This window comes from Heterodontus francisci, unplaced genomic scaffold (assembly GCF_036365525.1).
Source record: "Heterodontus francisci isolate sHetFra1 unplaced genomic scaffold, sHetFra1.hap1 HAP1_SCAFFOLD_43, whole genome shotgun sequence".
Lineage (NCBI taxonomy): Eukaryota > Metazoa > Chordata > Chondrichthyes > Heterodontiformes > Heterodontidae > Heterodontus > Heterodontus francisci.
In genome coordinates this window covers 6,831,280-6,837,279 of record NW_027141852.1, presented here as the reverse complement: position 1 = coordinate 6,837,279, position 6,000 = coordinate 6,831,280, and positions in this window count along the sequence as shown.

The following is a 6,000-nucleotide window of genomic DNA, read 5'->3' as shown; positions in this document are numbered from 1 at the left end:
GGTGAAATCGTGGAAAGAGACTAAACTACAACTGAACTGGGAACGACCATACCAGACTCTCCTAACCACTGAAACAGCCATAAGAACGGCAGAAAGAGGTTGGACCCACTACACAAGAATCAAGGGGCCGGTACAAACCCCGGCCGAGGAAGGAACTTGGACAACCGAATTAACAGAAGAACCATTGAAAATAAAGCTAAAAAGATTTTGAGTAACAAACGTTTTTTTAATATAACGGCGCGAGCGCGGAAATACTGTCTGTAATATTGTGTGCCTTCTTTCTTTCTTTTCAAAAGTAGCCAGGAAATAAAATGGGTTGGATGTTTTTGTATTACCCACTTCCAATTAGACAACAAGGTGTTTGGAGTAACAGTTAGAGAAGGGAAAAAGAAAGGTGAATTAAAATGTTGTTTTCAGGTAACAATAGATAAGACTGGTAAACCAGCTAACAAACTAAAAGGGACCTCTCATAACGATCCTAACATAGTAAAAATAATAGAGGTAAAAGACTTGAGAAAGACAATTGAGATAGAAACCGGTTACGGGGACACAAATGCCTGGGTAGAATGGATAAAATATACTGAAAAAAGTTTGAACAAAAACAATTGCTATGCTTGTGCATCTGGTAGACCGATAGCTCAAGTAGTACCTTTCCCGCTGGGGTGGGAGCGTGACCGAAAGGGCATGGAATGCATGTTAGCCCAATATCAGGATAAGACGGCTTGGGGTATTCAAACTTGCATATCCTTGTCAATAATGTTCCCTCCCCTAGAGAAAGAAGATTCAAGGACTCCCCCTTCATTTTTAGCCACCAGTGTGAATCACACATCATGCGTATGTCGACACGGTGCGGAGCTAACCAGCAATATGGGAGAGTTGAAGTCATGCATAGAGACTGTGGACGTAACTGGAAGAGTCAGCGGAGGGAACTACTCATCATTGAATGTTCCCAGAGCGGATTTATGGTGGTATTGCGGAGGAAAAATCCTGAGACAGACCCTACCCTCCCAGTGGAAGGGGACGTGCGCAATTGTTCAATTGGCAATACCATTCACCTTGGCATTTGAGAAACAAAAGATAATAACGAGGGAAAGGGGTAAAAGGGAAGCGATAGCGAACTCTTTTGACGACCAGGTATACATGGATTTTATAGGGGTCCCAAGAGGGGTACCTGATGAATTCAAGGCCGGAAACCAAATAACCGCCGGTTTCGAGTCTTTGTTTTGGTGGGTCACTATTAACAAAAATGTAGATTGGATAAATTATATTTATTACAACCAACAAAGATTTATAAATTATACTGGAGATGCGGTAAAAGGTATAGCTGAACAATTAGACGCCACTAGTAGAATGGCTTGGGAAAATCGACTGGCTCTAGATATGATCTTAGCAGAAAAAGGAGGTGTGTGTATAATGTTAGGAGGGAAATGTTGCACACTTATCCCAAATAACACAGCACCCGATGGTTCAATCACCCGAGCACTGCAAGGGTTAACAAATTTAGCAGAGGAGATGGCCGAAAATTCAGGAGCAGACACTTCCCTGACGGGGTGGCTTGAATCCTGGTTTGGAAAATGGAAAGGCATGATAATCTCGGTTTTTACCTCCCTGATCATGGTTGTCGGAATACTAATAGCCATCGGGTGTTGTATTATTCCTTGTGTAAGAGGGCTGACACAGCGATTGATTGAGACAGCTTTGACGAAGCAGATGTCAATACAAAGAGGCCAGGAAGAGAGTATGTACCTGTTAGGTAATGACAAAGTGGATAGTATCAACGGAAATACAGACATTGAAAAGGCGGCTGAAATAATGCTCAGAGGATTTGAGAGGACATATGAGAAACCTCCGCAGTATGTAGAAAACAACAAGGATTAAGTAAAAGAAAAGGGGGAATTGTGAGAATAAGAAATACTGAAATGTTGTTTCGACAGCTTGTGGAAAGTTACCAAGAAGTCATTTGTACACAACATAATGAAATCACTGAAAAAGAGAACTGATAAGGGTATGTAAGTAGAGACCTTAAGACAGTACATCACTGACAAAGAGAACTGATAAGGGTATGTAAGTGGAGACCTTAAGACAGTACATCACTGAAAAAGAGAACTGATAAGGGTATGTAAGTACATACCTTGGGACAGTACATCACTTAAAAATTGTGCTTAGGCAGATAAAAGAGAAACAGCAAGAGTTAGAACAAAGGATGTAGTGAATAAGAAACTGCCCCACTAAGATAAAGGCTGACAGCTGCAAGTTAAAACACACAATGGAGAGCCAAATAAGGTAAAACAAAAACAAGAGTTAGGGGCTAGAAAGTTAGAGTAGGGGGAGAAGTAAACAGAGGAGGAGACTGTCGCAACCATAGGATAGGTTAGTGTCATAATACGTTATAACCAATAATGTAAAATAAAGGCGTGGACAAATGGATTTGTATTGTATAAACATGAACTGAATATGTTGATCGGTGTGCCTGCTTGAAGGACACCCGATCTTGCAAGAACGTTAAATAAACTTACTTCTTCAGAGTTTGACTTGGTGTAAATTATTATTAAGTGGGCTACGTTTCTCACAATTCTGAAGGGATAGTTCCCTCCACGACACCTTGGTCCACTCCTCCATTATCCCTGACACCTCGTCCCCTTCCCAAGGCATCTTCTCATGCAATCGCAGGAGATATAATACCTACTCTTTTCCCTCCTCTCTGCTCATTATTTAAAGCCCAAACACTCCTTTCAGGTGAAGCAGCGATTTACTTGTACTTCTTTCAATTTAGTGTACTGTATTCGCTGCTCACATTGCAGTCTCCTCCAAGCTGGGGAGACCAAACGCAGATTATGTCGAACACCTCTGCTCAGTCCGAAAGCATGACCCCGAGCTTCTGGTTCCTTGCCGTTTCAACACTACCCCCTGCTCTCATGTCAACATTTCTGTCTTGGGCCTGTTCCAGTGTTCCAGTGATCATCTCCATGGAAAGATCAATCTTACACGCTAGCTCAAATGTTGGATTTTGTATGTTAAGTATCTTTTCTCATCCAAAGATTACACTATCAATCATTCACCACTCTGTCTTCTCCTGAACTTCGAGTTCAAATTTGTTTGTGAAGTTGAGTGACACGTTAAGACAGCACAGTCTTTGTCTTTGTGAAGGAAGTGATTTCGGAATGGCTGTTTGAAACTGCCCCTCCTTGCACAGAAATTCAGTGCAAATGCTCAAATCACCCACAATTTCTTTGTGAGAAATTTGTTCACAATTGCATTCGACATGGAAACCGCCTCAACATTAATCTCACTGAAGGAAAGTGTGACTGTGTTGTTTGTTTCAGAGTGTTGGTGCTGTTATGTGTCGCTTTTAACCAAGACTGGGACACAACGCAAGGTTGATCCAAGGTTGGCATATATTATCATTCAGGAGCAAGAAAAATCAAAAGGAACCTAACAAGAAAACCCAGTCTCCAGATGTGAGAATCTGTAGATCTGCTTTGGGAAAGTGAATCAGAGCAGAATGAAGGGTGAACTGTCCGACTGCCCAGAAGAGATGAAGACACAGCTCAGTCAGCACGTTCCCCTGGTTTATGATGCTGGAACATTCCTCACACAGAAATTATTCAACCCGATGACAAACGTGCTTACAGCCGATAATTTATTAAGATAATTTTTTTTTGAACGACAACACAAACAGCTACTCGACAATGTGGAAAATTACCCAGGTGTGTCCTGTCCATAAAAAAAAGCAGGACAAATCCAATCTGACCAATTACCACCCCATCAGTCCACTATAAATCATCAGCAAAGTGATGGAAGATGTCATCAACAGTGATATCAATCACCACGCATTTAGCAATAATCTGCTCATCGATGCTCAGTTTAGATTCCGCCAGGGCCTCTCAGATCCAGGCAAACATTTGGAAGCTGGAGTATAATGTGGGAAAATGTGAGGTTATTCACTTTGGTAGTAAGAACAGATAAATTAAATATTATTTAAATTGCGAGAGACTACAGAATGCTGCGGGAAAGAAGGATCTGGGTTTCTTCGTATATGAATCATAAAAAGCTAGCATGCAGGTAGAGCAAATAATTAGGAAGGCAAATGGAATGTTACCCTTTATTACAAAGGGGAATGGAGTATAAAAGGAGAGAAGTCTTGCTACAAATGTACAGGGTGTTGGTGAAACCACACCTGGAGTACTGTGTACAGTTTTGGTCTCCTTATTTAAGGAGGAATATACTTGCATTGGAGGCAATTCAGAGAAAGAGGTGGGCAACTGTCTCTTCCCCACCACAGCCACCTCGAGGGCATTGTGCGGAGGGGGTTAGACTTCGGGCGTGCAGGAAGGATCTGATGGGGAGGGCTCTTCTCACCACCAGCCAAGTTTCATCTTGGTGCTTGTTTGAAAGTTCTGGTGATGAGGCATTCCGCCAAATGACTTTGGAAGTTTGCTCGGGGAACCATCCGACTGGATCCACCATCTCCTTTTCCTGTAGGGCCTTGAGGACATTCCGTGCAGACCACTACCTGAAGGATTGGTGGTCAAAGATATTTTTCCACAGAAACTTTCCCACGAAGGATAGGTGGTACGGCACGGTCCAACTGGATGGAGCATTCCGCGGCAATGTGACCAGGCCCATCCTTCACAACGCTAGGGACAGATAGAACCTCAGCACGTAGTGACACTTGGAGATTGTGCACTGGGAATCTGCGCACAGCTTGATGCAGCCGCACACGAAGGTAGTCATCAGGATGAGGGCGACGTTGGGTACATTTTTCCCGCCCTTATCCAGGGGTTTGAACATCGTGTCCCTCCAGACCTGGTCCATTTTGGAACCCCATATGAAGCGGAAAATGGCTCGGGTGATCGCCACAGCGCAGGAGTGGCGTATGGGCCAGACCTGCACCACGTACAGCAACGTGAGCGCCTCGCACCTGATCACCAGGTTCTTACCCACAATGGAGAGAGATTGCTGCTCCCACATGCTCAGCTCATGGTGTATCCTGGCTGCTCGCTACTTCCAGGTTTTGGTGCACGCCCCGGCTCTTCCGAACCATATCCCCAGCACCGTCAGGTAGTCTGACCTGATGGTGAAGGGGACAAAGGATCGGTCAGCCCAGTTCCCAAAGAACATGGACTCGCACTTGCCGTGGTTAACTTTGGCTCCCGAGGTGAGTTCGAACTGGTCGCAGATGCTGATCAGTCTGCGAACGGACAGCAGATCCGAGCAAAAGACGGCGACGTCATCCAGGTACAGGGAAGTTTTAACCTGAGTGACTCCACTGCCTCGGATTGTAACCCCCCCGCTTATGCTTGCATCCTTCCTGATAGACTCAGCAAAGGGTTCAATACAGCAAACAAACAAGACAGAGGAGAGAGGACTGCCCTGTCTGTCTTTGCAAAGCAGGTGTAGAAAAAGATGCAGTGGTTTTTATCGCGGTTCATCCCAAGCAGCTGTGTAACACAGGGGTCTGTGCTCCACAGGCTGTTCTCAGGGATGCACACCGAGATAAGCATCAACTGCTGCTGAAGGACTATCAATTCGGTGAAAGACGCCCTTTGGTCTGCCCGAAACTTGCTGGTCTTCCAGCGCAAATAGTTGTCCACGACCTAATGTTGCAGACAGGCACATTCCAAGGTCCAAGACTACGTGCTGAGGGACGCACTACAGCTTGGGGCAGCCGCTGCAAAGGTTCACTGGGGAAGACCACTGTGTAAGGTACCCCCACCAAGGTGAAGTGAGGGACTGGATCCATGGAAATCCCCTCGGGCTGTATCCAGAAAATATTTCTCCGCCTCCAGGCTCACTTCTTTGACCAGGAGTCCTCCTCCCGACCAGCAGACCCATTCTCCCACCTCCAGCATTCTCCCTCTACTTGGACCCCCCCTCCCCCCCGCCCCGGCCACTTACCCGCTCTTGATCTCTTCATTGAAAACTGTCGGCTAGACATTTGTCATCTCAATTTCTTTGCCCACCCCCTCACTCACTCTAACCTGTCCCCCTCTGATCTTG